The sequence below is a fragment of the Amblyraja radiata genome, chromosome 16, assembly GCF_010909765.2.
Source record: "Amblyraja radiata isolate CabotCenter1 chromosome 16, sAmbRad1.1.pri, whole genome shotgun sequence".
In the NCBI taxonomy this organism is placed as follows: Eukaryota; Metazoa; Chordata; class Chondrichthyes; order Rajiformes; family Rajidae; genus Amblyraja; species Amblyraja radiata.
The window spans coordinates 7,960,340-7,973,845 of NC_045971.1; positions in this window are offsets into that span (position 1 = coordinate 7,960,340).

Genomic DNA, 13,506 nt, shown 5'->3' on the forward strand with positions numbered 1-13,506 from the left:
TATTTAAGAGGGAGTTAGATGTGGCCCTTGTGGCTAAGGGGATCAGAGGGTATGGAGAGAAGGCAGGTACGGGATACTGAGTTGGATGATCAGCCATGATCATATTGAATGGCGGTGCAGGCTCGAAGGGCCGAATGGCCTACTCCTGCGCCTAATTTCTATGTTTCTATGTTTCTATGAGTTGGTACATTCTTGCTGTAACTGCGTGGGTTTTCTCTGGGTGACACAAGGAACTGCAGATGCTAAAGGCCACAAAGTGCTTGAGTAACTCAGTCGGTCAGGCGGCATATCTAAAGAACATGGTTAGGTAACGCTTCGGTCCGCGACCCTACTCCATTCAGAAGAAGAGTCTCGATCCGAAACGTCACCTGTCCGTGTTCTCCAGAAATGCTGCCTGATCAGCTGTTACTCCAGCACTTTATGTCCTTTTGTGTATTAACCAGCATCTGGAGATCTTTCATCTAAACTCCCACACACAGTAGTGTAAGAATATCTTATCATTTGTTTTTAGTACAATCTACAAATTTCCCTCAAGAAAAAAAAAGAAAGAAAATACTGATCATCAGTAGTAGTTTGGAGGATAGAACGCCCATTTTTGGGTCCGTGTACATCATGCGAACTTAACAAACTGCTCAGTTTCAAAAATGGCTTAAAGATTGTAATTTCTTCCGAATAAGAAACTTAAGACCATAAATCACAGGAGCAGAATTAGGCCATTCGGCCCATCGTCTCTACTCCACCATTGAATCATGTAGATGGTGCAGCAGTAGAGTTAGACATAGAAACATAGAAACATAGAAAATAGGTGCAGGAGTAGGTCATTCGGCCCTTCGAGCCTGTACCATTCAATATGATCATGGCTGATCATCCAACTCAGTATCCCATACCTGCCTTCTCTCCATACCCCCTGATCCCTTTAGCCACAAGGGTCACATCTAACTCCCTCTTAAATATAGCCAATGAACTGTGGCCTCAACTGCCTTCTGTGGCAGAGAGTTCCAGAGATTCACCACTCTCTGTGTGACAAATGTTTTTCTCATCTCGGTCGTAAAAGATTTCCCCCTTATCCTTAAACTGTGACCCCTTGTTCTGGACTTCTCCAACATCGGGAACAATCTTCCTGCATCTAAGTTGTTGCCTTACAGCGAATGCAGCGCCGGAGACCCGGGTTTGATCCCGACCACGGGTGCTGTCTGTACGGAGTTTGCACGTTCTCCCCGTGACCTGTGTGGGTTTTCTCCGAGATCTTTGGTTTCCTCCCACACTCCAAAGACGTACAGGTTTGTAGGTTAATTGGCTTGGTAAATGTAAAAAATGTCCCTAGTGGATGTAAGATAGTGTTAATGTGCAGGGATAGATGGTCGGCGCGGACCCGGTGGGCCGAAGGGCCTGTGTCCGCGCTGTATTCTAAACTAAACTAAAGGCTGATCTATCTTTCTCTCTCCACCTCATTCTCCTGCCTTCTTCCCATATTTGTTTGATTTCACTGCCATTTCCTTACTTCTCAATTTAATTTCTCAGTCTGTAAGGGACTTGCTTTAATGTTTGATCATTGTTTGGGTAAATTGTGTGTGGGAGGTGGATGTGAAAGTGGGACAACATCGAACTAGGGTGAATGGGTGATTGATGGTCAGTGTGGATCTGTTGGGCCGAAGGGCCTGGTTTTAACGCTGCACCTCTAAATACATTAAATAAATGAAACACTGTAATGGAACAGAGGAATGGGCAAGCTGACAGGTGCGGGGAGAGGAAAGAATCAACTCCTGGTCCATGTTTTCCAGCCTCCTGTTTACTTAACTTTAGGCTTTAAAGATACAGCGTGGAAACGGGTCCTTCAGCCACACCAACCAGTGATTGTCCCCGTAGACTAACCTACACACACTAGGGTCTATTTTACAACTTACCGAAGCCAATGAACCTACTAACCTGTACATCTTTGGAGTGCGGGAGGAAACCGGAGCACCCGGGGAAAACCCATGCTGTCACAGGGAGAACGTGCAAACTCCACACAGACAGTCAGTACCTGTAGTCAGGAATGAACCCCGGGTCTCTGGCGCTGTAAGGCAGCAACTCTACCGCTGCGCCACTGTGCAGCCCACATGTTATTTGCAAGAAGTTAAAAAAAAATAAAAATCTCAGCTAATAGAAACCTCAACGTAAGATTTATCCAGAAATGAAATGAATGTTTTTTTTACCACCACTGAAGCCTAACATCAATCTGGAACCATGGAGAGAATTATCTCTGGAGTTTCATGATAAAGAGATGATTTGCTGATTTCTGAACTAATCTAAACTCTGATTTACTGATATACAAATAAACTCATGCCTGAGACTGATTGTATCCCTTGCAGGAAGAAGGTTCTAAGTTGCACTTATTGGTCAATGTTAGGGCAGTGGATAATGTTTCAGAAGTCTAAAGGTTAACCCGACTAAGGCTGACAAACAACAGGAACTCTTTCTGGTGATTAATACAACGGGTTCGCTAGCTGAGTCCGAGGGTTAATCCCTATCTCGACAAAGGCAGGAAACCGAACTCGTAAAACACAGCGATGGTCGCTGCAAGCAGTTTAATGGTTGCGGTGGTATCTTGCTTGACAGGGTGACAAAGCTATAAAACTTGACATAGGAATTATGAGGGTGACCAAGGCTTTGGTCAAGAAGGACTGCACAGTGGCACAGCGGTAGATTCGCTGCCTTACAGCGCCAGAGAACAAGCTTGATCCTGACCACGGGCGCTATCTGTACGGAGTGTGTACATTCTCCATGTGACCGCGCGGGTTTTCTCCGGGAACTCCAGTTTCCGCCCACACTCCAAAGTGTGCCACATAGGAGGGGAGAGTAAGGGTGGTTTCCAGAGATTAAATTGCAACGAAGATAGACACAAAAAAGATGGAGCAACTCAGCCAGTCAGAGAGCATGCCTGGAGAAAAGGAATAGATGACGTTTTGGGTCGAGACCCTTCTTCAGATTCAAATTCAGGTCTGATGAAGGGTCTCGACCCGAAACATCACCTATTCCTTTTCTCCAGAGGTACTGTCTGACCTGCTAAGTAACGCCAGCTATTTTTTGTCTATCTTCGGTTTAAACCAGCATCTGCAGTTCCTTCCTACACTTGTACTTCGACAGATAAGAACGGTGCAGTTATGAGGGTTTTGACGAGAGGTGAGCTGATGTCAAGCTGGAGAGAGGCAAAAATCAAAGATGTGAAAATAGAGGTACTTGTTCAAGAAAATTTGGCATTTGTTGCTCTTGGGATTTAAGCCAAAAGCTCGACATTAATTAACACACTGTTCATCAATTCCATTTTTGATAAATATTTTTGTTACCTTACAGGATGTTGAGTCTTTTATTTGTATGTAAAAAAACATCTTATTAGGCAAGCGGGCAAATTTGTAGTTTAGAGATACAGTGCGGAAACAGGCTTCGGCCTACCGAGTCCGCACCGACTAGCGATCCCCGCACACTAACACTATCCTACACACACTAGGGACAATTTACAATTGGACCAAGCCAACTGACCTACAAACCGGTACATCCTTGGAGTGTGGGAGGAAACCGGAGATACCGGAGCAAACCCACGCAGGTCACGGGGAGAACGTACAGACTCCGCACAGAGGAACCCAAACTCTCAGGATCTCAGGACCACGCAAGCCTCTCCACCACGACAAGGTGAGAATCCATGGAGAAGCCAAACATAATGTTAAGATAATGACATCTGTTCCTCTGCCCGCACATGACCAATATCCCTCCATTTCCTGTAGAGCCTCATCAAACACCACTATTGTATCTGCCTCCATCACCAACCCTGGCAGCACGTTCCAGGCACCCGCCCAGCCTCTGGGAAATAAACCTGCCCTGTACATCTCCTTTAACCCATGTCCCTCTCACCTTAGAACTTGCGCCCTCTGGACTGATATTTCCAATCTGAAAAGAGGGGTTCTTCCTGTCTACCCTAATTTTATATACTTCTATCAGGTCTCCTCTCAACCTCTGACGTTCCAGAGAAAACAATCCAAGTCTGTCCAACGTCTCCTTGGAGCTAGGCACACAATGCTGGAGTAACCCAGCGGGCCAGGCAGCATCTGTGGAGAAAAGGAAAAGGTGACGTTTCGGGTCTGGATCCAAAACGTGGTCTGAAGTAGGCTCTCGAGGTGACGTTTCGGGTCAAGAGCCTACTTCAGACCATGATTTGGGTCGAGACCCTAAACATCACCTCTTCCTTTTCTCCAAAGACAAGGGAAAGGGAAACGAGAGATATCGACTCCACACTCTCCTTGGAGTTAATGCCCCCCTGTATTCCAGGTTTGCCGGGCATGTGAAAGCATCTGCTGAACAGTCGCAGCCTTGCTTAGCTATCAAAAAAAAAAAAACGTGAACACATCCTCCATAATTTTCACCTCGTTGAACATTTTGTGTCGTTCTATTTTAAGTGCTTGATTAACAGTATCCACAATATTTAATTCACTGAAATAAAATGTCCTCAATCAAGCAACAGCTTTCTCTTGCGAATTCCATTTACAGGTTCACTAAATGGCCAACAACAAGGAGAAGGCTTGCGAGAAACATTCTCTGGAGGTTAAGTTACGCTTCCAAAAAGAACGAAAGCAACTTGCATATTTAAGCACTTTGAATCACACAGGGGGGTGTTTGAGATGTGGGCGTTCCATCTCAAGTTTCCCCACAGCCAGATCTTAATCACTTCCACCAACATTGCTCTTTTAAAGGGTGATCTTATAGAGCTGCCTGTGTGGAGTATGCCTGCTCCCCCTGTGACCTGATCTCCCTACATCCCACCAGCAGAGGTAGGTTGGTAGGTTACATTGTGGGCAGCCACGGTGGCACAGCGGTAGAGTAGCTGCCTTAAAGCGCTTGCAGCGCCGGAGACCCAGGTTCGATCCCGACTACGGGCGCTGTCTGTACGCAGTTTGTACCTTCTCCCCGTGACCTGCGTGGGTTTTCTCCGAGATCTTCGGTTTCCTCCCATACCAAAAGACGTACAGGCATGTAGGCTAATTGGCTTGGTGTAAATGTACAAATTGTCCCCAGTGTGTGTAGGATAGTGTTCACGTGTGGGGATCGCTGGTCGGTGCGGACTCAGTGGGCCAAAGGGCCTGTTTCCGCGCTGTATTTCTACACAAAACTACAACTGAAGGAGCATAAAATCATGAGAGGAATAGATCAAGTAGATGCACAGAGTCTCTTGCTCAGAGTAGCTGAATCGAGGACCAGAGGGCACAGATTGAAGGTGAAATTCACAGTTTAAAAATAAGGCCATTTGGGACTGAGATGAGGAAAACCTTTTTCACCCAGAGAGTTGTGAATCTGTGGAATTCTCTGCCACAGAAGGCAGTGGAGACCAATTCACTGAATGTTTTCAAGAGAGAGTTGGATTTAGCTCTTAGGGCTAACGGAATCAAGGGAAATGGGGAGAAAGCAGGAATGGGGTACTGATTTTGGATGATCAGCCACGATCACTTTGAATGATAGTGCTGGTTCGAAGGGCCGAATGGCCTACTCCAGCACGTATTGCCCACATTTCTATGAAGGGGAAAAGATTGAATAGGAATCTGAGGGGTAACTTTTCCACACAAAGAATGGTGGGTGTATGGAACAAGCTGCCAGAGGAAATAGTTGAGGCTGGGACTATCCCAACATTTAAGAAACGGTTAGACAGGTACATGTATAGAAACATAGAAACATAGAAAATAGGTGCAGGAGTAGGCCATTCGGCCCTTCGAGCCTGCACCGCCATTCAATATGATCATGGCTGATCATCCAACTCAGTATCCTGTACCTACCTTCTCTCCATATCCCCTGATCCCTTTAGCCACAAGGGCCACATCTAACTCCCTCTTAAATATAGCCAATGAACTGGCCTCAACTACATTCTGTGGCAGAGAATTACGTAGATTCACCACTCTCTGTGTGAAAAATGTTTTTCTCATCTCAGTCCTAAAGGATTTCCCCTTTATACTTAAACTGTGACCCCTTGTTCTGGACTTCCCCAACATCGGGAACAATCTTCCTGCATCTAGCCTGTCCAACCCCTTAAGAATTTTGTAAGTTTCTATAAGATCCCCCCTCAATCTTCTAAATTCTAGCAAGTAGGCCAAGCTTGGAGGGATATGGACCAAACGCAGGCAGGCGGGTCGCGGGTAGCTGGGACATGTTGGTCGGTGTGGGCAAGTTGGGCCGAAGGGCCTGTTTCCACACTCTACGACTATACAGTTGTCAGTTGTAAGGGAGAGCTTTTGTCTCTGAGGCAGTAGGTGGTTAGTTCCACTCCCTCTCCTGAAGATTTAACAGAAAACCTACACTGATGCCAGGATAGGTGACTTGCCCCATTGTCAAAGGTTTTTTATGATGATACATTAGACATCTGTCCTTTCAAACGAGAAGAGGAAATCCCCCTGGTTTCTCAGCAAATAGTCATTCGAACACATCACACAGAGCAGTACAGCATGGCCCTTCAGCCCACGGTGCTTGTGTCGAACATGGCACCAAGCTAAGCTGATCTCATCTGCCTGTACATGATCCATATCCCTCTATTCCCTGCACTTCCATGCGCCTGTCTGAAAGCCTCTTAAACACCACTATTGTATCTGCCTCCACCACGACCCCTGGCAATGTGCTCCAGGCCCCCACTACTCTCTGTGTAAAAAACTTGCCCCACACATCTCCATTAAACCTGAATGCTGAAGTAACTCAGTGGGTCAGGCACCGTTTCTGGAGAAAAGGAATAGGTGACGTTTCTGGTCTGTAGAAAGGTCTCGATCCGAAATGTGGTCTGAAGAAGGCGATCGACCCGAAATGTCACCCATTCCTTTTCTCCAGAGATGCTGCCTGTCCCGCTGAGTTACTCCAGCACATGGTGGCGCAGCGGTAGAGCAGCTGCCTTACAGCGCCAGAGAGCTGGGTTCGATCCCGACTACGGGTGCTGTCCGTACGGAGTTTGCACGTTCTTCCCCGTGACCTGGCGTGGGTTTTCTCCGAGATCTTCGGCTTCCTCCCACACTTCAAAGACGTACAGGTTTGTAGGCTAGTTGGCTTGGTGTACGTGTAAATTGTCCCTGGTGTGCGTAGGATAGTGTTAATGCGCGGGGATCGCTGGTCGGCGCGGACTCGGTGGGCCGAAGGGCCTGTTTCCATCTGTATCTCGAAACGAAACGAAACTAAAATCAATTCAAAATAGTTTAAGAAGGAACTGCAGATGCTGGAAAATCGAAGGTAGACAAAAATGCTGGAGAAACTCAGCGGGTGAGGCAGCATCTACGGAGCGAAGGAAATAGGCAACGTTTCGGGTCTGAAGAAGGATTTCGACCTGAAACGTTGCCTATTTCCTTCGCTCCATAGATGCTGCCTCACCCTCTGAGTTTCTCCAGCATTTTTGTCTACCCTATGTTCAAAATAGAGCAGTTTTCATCTTTTCACTGGAAGGTGCCCACGAACCCTGGTCCCAAGGTTAAAATTACGTTTCACAAGGTGGCCATTCAGCCCCGCAGGAGAGCCACATAGTTAGCATTGACTTGATGTCTTGTTCATCTGTAACACTCATGCAGGTCTCTGGGTACTCCCAGCAAACTGCTTCTAATGAGTTACTGCCAAGTCAACCTTTCTGGCTGCACCTTCCTTCCTTCGCTTGTGAACTATAAGGCTTCCTGTTTGTACACACAAGTAACTGCAGACGCCGCATATATACAAAAGAAAGCACAAAGTGCTGGAGTAACCCAGCGGGTCAGGCAGCATCTCTTGAGAACATGGATTGGTGACAATTCGGGTCGGGACCCTTCTTCAGACTGATTGTGTTGGGGTGGGTGGGGGGGGGGGGGGGGGAGGAGGGGGACAGCTATGCCCTGCCCCATCTCTTTTCCATATTTCTACACCACCCCGCCCCATCATCATCAGTCTGAACAAGAGACACCGAACTGAAACGTCACCTATCCATGTTCTCCAGAGATGCTGCCTGATCCACTGGGTTACTCCAGCACTTAATGGCTTCCTGTTTGTCTTGCTGCAGGCTTGTTCTTCATCAGTTTAGTTTAGTTGGAGGTACAGCATGGAAACAGGCCCTTCGGCCCACCGAGTTTGCACTGACCAGCGATTCCTGCATCAGGAATCGCTGGTCAGTGCAAACTCGGTGGGCCGAAGGGCCTGTTTCCATGCTGTACCTATCCTACGCACTAATAATATGCACTAGCACTACCCTACGCACACTAGGGACAATTTGCGATGTTTACCAAATTCAATTAACCTTCAAACCTGCGAGTGTGGAAGGCAACCGGAGCACCCGGGGAAAACCCACGCGGTCACGGGGAGAACGTACAAACTCTGTACAGACAGCGCCCTTAGTCAGGATTGAACGTGAGGTTCCCGGAGGTTGCAGGTGGTTGCCGGAGGTTGCAGGTAGTGAAAGCAGGTGGGGAGAGACTGACAAAAACCTCCGGGAACCACACGGAAACCTTGGGTGGGGCGCAAAGTCTCCAGAGGTTTCCGTTCAGGTTTCCTAAGTGGGACAGGGGCATAAAACTGCTCCAAAACCTATGAGCACTTCGGAGTGAGGTTTAAACTGGGGGGCGAAAGTACCACTGCTAAACCGTGGCCACGGGGGTCATGACATTAAAACCTCAGTGCATGCGTTGGAAGCTGCAAGTACAAAGAAAACGCTGTGCTAACTCTTTCCCGTGTCTTGAGGAAGAGTTAAATTGATTGAAACTTGCAGTTTCTTCTACGAGGAAGTGCAAAGGAGGTCTAAATGTGCAGATCTGGGACTTGGTGGTTTACCGAGAACGTAAACCGCCAATCAACTTGGTTTTATCGAGGCTCAGAGGGTGAGGGAGCGCGCGTGCTATGCGGGCACGACCTGTTTAGTGGTTTCTGTTCTTCCACCCTGCAGATGACTCCCATCGCACACCTTGTTTGTACCACGCCTGGACTGACCCGGCGGGCACCCTTGCTGCGCAAAGTTTTGAGGGGAAAACCCGCGGCTTCTGTTTTGTGGGTTTGGGGCCCGGCTATGGTGAAACGGTGCACTCACCTCTCCACACTTCCCACTTACCCCGAAACACGCCTCCCCAGCCCATCGTAAAAAGTCTCTCCCCGCCCCCACCCCTCCCCCGGGCAAGAGTCAGTGCGTTTAATGCAGAGAAGGAGTGGTAGAAAATAGTGGACAAATAGTCGCAAATAGTGATAGATTAGATTAGATATAATTTATTGCCACACAGCCAGGCTGGTGGAAATTTGGGTTGCTATCAATATGCAATTATATGCAATAATTGCTATCATTAAAAAAACAACATTAATCGTGAAGAAAAGATTGTGGTGGTGACATTGAGCAGAATGAGCTTGTTATGGTGTCCCCTCCTGATGGCTGAACAGTTTAAAAAACAGGCACAGAGCAAGAAGAATAGTCTTGAATCAGCCTGAAGAAGGGTCTCGACCCGAGACATCGCCCGTCCCTTCTCTCCAGAGATGCTGCCTCACCCGCTGAGTTACTCCAGCATTTTGTGGCTACCTTCGATTTAAACCAGCATCTGCAGTTCTTTCTCACAGGTCTTGAATCCCAGTTGAGTTAACCTAATCCAGACCCCACACGGGGAGGCATGGTGGGCAGCACTTGTATGCACTGGCCTGTGATGGAGGTATTTTGAAGATAGGCCAAAAAAAAAAAGAAGAGTAACTCAGCGGGCCAGGAAGCATCTCCAGAGAAAAGGAATAGGTGATGTTTTGGGTCTGAAGTCTGAAGGAAGGTCTTGACCCGTCCAGAGATGCTGCCTGACCCGCTGAGTTTACACAGAATACAGGTGCAGGAGGAGGCCATTCGGCCCCTCGAGCCAGCGCCGCTCGAAGTTTAGTTTAGAGATACAGTGCAGAACCGGGCCCTAAGGCCCACTGTGCCCGCGCCGAGAATGTGTTAGGGACTTGCTGAAGCACAAGGATCTGCTGCTGCTAGAATAACCCAACACATTGGAAGTGGTCAATTTTGATTTTAGTCAATAATATATCTGAAGAGATTTTATTTCAATTTTGGTTACGTTAATAAGCATGGGTTCATCCAAGCCACTGGCACTGTGTCTTAATGTCTTAATCCACACTGCCCCATCATAGAGTCATAGGGACATACAGCATGGAAACAGGCCCTTTGGCCCAACAGATCCATTCTGACCAAAATACTCCGTCTAAGCTATCCCCATTTGCCTGCGTTTGATCCAGATGCCTCTAATCCTTTCCTATCCATGATCTTCTATCAGTGTCACTTAAATGCCATAAAGCGCTAGAGTAACTCAGCGGGCCAGGCAGCATCTCTGGAGAGAAGGAATGGGTGTGCTGGCTCTGGAAAGGGTCCAGAGGAGGTTTACAAGAAGAATCCCAGGAATTATTGGGTTAACATATGATGATAACATTTGATGGCACTGGGCTTGTACTCGCTGGAGTTTAGAAGATATGAGGGGGGACCTCATTGAAACACTGAACAGTGAAAGGCTGTTGCTGGAATCTTGAGTAAAACGCAAAGCGCTGGAGTAAGTCAGAGGGTCAGGCAGCGTCTCTGGAGGACTAGGTGATGTTTCGGGTGGGGACGCTTCTTCAGAGAGAGAGTGTTGAGTTCAATGCTGTTCAATCTGGGATCATTTTCTTCTGGTATTAAGGGTAACAAGGAAAGCAGAACAGTCAGAATTATCAAAATGCTTAGATTATAACACCAATAAGAGATGAACAGTTTTAGAAACATAGAAACATAGAAAATAGGTGCAGGAGTAGGCCATTCGGCCCTTCGAGCCTGCACCGCCATTCAATATGATCATGGCTGATCATCCAACTCAGTATCCTGTACCTGCCTTCTCTCCATACCCCCTGATCCCTTTAGCCACAAGAGCCACATCTAACTCCTTCTTAAATATAGCCAATGAACTGGCCTCAACTACCTTCTGTGGCAGAGAATTCCACAGATTCACCACTCTCTGTGTGAAAAATGTTTTTCTCATCTCGGTCCTAAAAGATTTCCCCCTTATCCTTAAACTGTGACCCCTTGTTCTGGACTTCCCCAACATCGGGAACAATCTTCCTGCATCTAGCCTGTCCAACCCCTTAAGAATTTTGTAAGTTTCTATAAGATCCCCCCTCAATCTTCTAAATTCTAGCGAGTACAAGCTGAGTATATCCAGTCTTTATTTAGTCAGTATATCCAGAAGATAATTTTCTTCTGGTATTAAGGGTAACAAGCAAAGTAGAACAGTCAGAATTATCAAAATGCTTAGGCTATAACACCAATAATAGATGAACAGTTTTCTCAAAATACAGGCCGGTTTGTAGGTTAGTTGGCCCTAGCGCGTAGGGTAATGTTAGTGTAAGGGATGATCATCGCTGGTCGCAGCAGACTCGGTGGGCAGAAGGGCCTGTGTCCATGCTGTATCTACAAAGTCTAAAGTTTACAGTCTAACAGTTCAGCAAATAAGTGCAGGCTGAGAATTGGATGTTGATTAACGTATTATTTGGGAATCAGAAGGAGCTGTGAAAGGAGAATAATTTTCTCTTTTAGAAGAATACAGAAGGCAGAGAAAGGGCAATCATTTTCTTTAATACGAGAATAATATCTGGTGCCAATAACCATACAGTATCTCTAACCAGCATGTGAACGAAAGGAGTGATTCATGTATCTACTGAAACGACAACATATTACTCATTGTGGTCCTACATTAACCGTATGCAATAGAAACTCACACATATTACCCTTCAGCTCACCCTTACCCAATGAACCAAATATAGGTGCCACCACAACTTGGAAAGTCACTAAATCAGCATAGATTTGCACAGAATTCAGCAAACAGTGTTGCATTCTCTCTGTAGAAACGAGGAACTGCAGATGCTGGTTTATAGCAAAGGATAGAAACAAAGTGCTGGAGTAACTCCACGGGTCTGGTAGCATCTCCGGAGAAAAGTGATGGGTGATGCTTCAGGTCGCTACCCTTCTTCAGACTGGCTCTGGGTGGGGAGTTTCCTCCCCCCATGTACTCCCCTTTCTCCTCAAAAGGAAAATAAATCAATGGAGCAGCATTTTTCTGCATCTTTCACAAATAACATTCTCTTTGTCTACACCCAGCTGGCAAGTCAGGCAATAGTTAGTTTAGAAGCAAGGAACTTCTGATGCTGGTTTACCAAAGGAAAGACTCAAAATGCTGGAGTAACTCAGCGGGTCAGGCAACATCCCTGGAGAATGTGGATAGGTGACGTTTCGAGTTGGGACTCTTCTTCAGACTACTGACCCGAAACATCACCTATCCATCTTTACACACACACACACACACACACACACACACACACACATACACACACACACACACACACACACACACATACACACACACACACACACACACACACACACACACACACACACACACACACACACACACACACACACACACACACACAGTCTTATACACACACACACATACACACACACACACACACACACACACACACCACACACTGACACACACATACACACACACACACACACACACACACAGTCTTATATACATACATGCACATACACACACACACACACACAGTCCTAGACACACACACACACACACACACACACACACACGCACACACAGTCTTATGCACACACACACAGTCTTATATACATACACGCACACACACACACACACACACAGTCCTATACACACACACACACACACACACACACACACACACACACACACACACACACACACACACAGTCTTATGCACACACACACACACGCACACACACACACACACACACACACACACACACACACACACACACACACACACACACACACACACACACACATACACAGTCTTATACACACACACACACACACACACACACACACACACACACACACACACACACACACACACAGAGTCTTATATACATACACGCACACACACACACACACAGTCCTATACACACACACACACACACACACACACACACACACACACACACACACAGTCTTATGCACACACACACACACACACACACACACACACACACACACACACACACACACACACACACACACACACACACACACACAGTCTTATACACACACACACAGTCTTACACACACACACACACACACACACACACACACACACACACACAGAGTCTTATACACATACACACACACACAGTCTTATACACACACACTCACACATAGAAAGATACGCACCCATACAGATACAAACGCACACACACACACACACACACACACACACACACTCACAGTCTTATATCCACACACACACTCAGTCTTATACATACACACTCATATACACATAGACAAACAGACAAGCACCATACATGTACAAACACACACGCATATGCACGCACACATGCCCACGCATACACATGCACAAATACACATACATACACACACACACACACACTCATATACACACACGTGCAGAAAGAGCAGAGAACAAACTTACTCATAGTTATCACTGGATATTAGGAAC